The following is a 643-nucleotide window of genomic DNA, read 5'->3' as shown; positions in this document are numbered from 1 at the left end:
GCCGTTTTACATTTTCCCTACACTTTTTGCAAAACATGTCCAAATTGTAGTTTTTAAATTTTCCTAACTAGTAGATGTAGTAATATAACTACCTCTCGAAGGATTTTATTTTTTGAAGTTTTTATCATTTTCTTTTGATTTTTTCAGAACTGAAATGGCAACACACGGGGGGGGAGGGGGGGGAGGGGGGTAGAGTTTGAAAATTGCCCTATAGTGCCGGTTTGTGTCACAAACCGGTACTATAGGTCAGACCCCTTTAGTACCGGTTCATGGCACGAATCGGTACTAAAGGTTAGACCTTTAGTACCGGTTCGTGCCACGAACCGGTACTAATGGTGATCGTGGGGCCCCGGCCTGACGCCAGCCTGCCACCACCCCTTTAGTACCGGTTCGTGCCACGAACCGATACTAAAGGTTCAACACGAACCGGCATTAATGCAAATCCGTTCGAACCGGCACTAATGGTACCATTAGTACCGGGCCAAAATCAAACCGGCACTAATGTGCTTCACGTTTGACCATTTTTCTACTAGTGAGATGCGAACAATGTGTGGACGAAGATGGCGACTTGCATTCGTAAGGTGGCCTCGGAGGAGCTTGGAGTGTCCAGGGGAAGGAGAAGCGAAGATAAGGATACCTGGTG

The sequence above is a fragment of the Triticum aestivum genome, chromosome 6A (assembly GCF_018294505.1).
Source record: "Triticum aestivum cultivar Chinese Spring chromosome 6A, IWGSC CS RefSeq v2.1, whole genome shotgun sequence".
NCBI classification, from domain to species: domain Eukaryota; kingdom Viridiplantae; phylum Streptophyta; class Magnoliopsida; order Poales; family Poaceae; genus Triticum; species Triticum aestivum.
The sequence above is the reverse complement of the archived record's forward strand: the minus strand, read 5'-3'. Positions refer to the sequence as shown.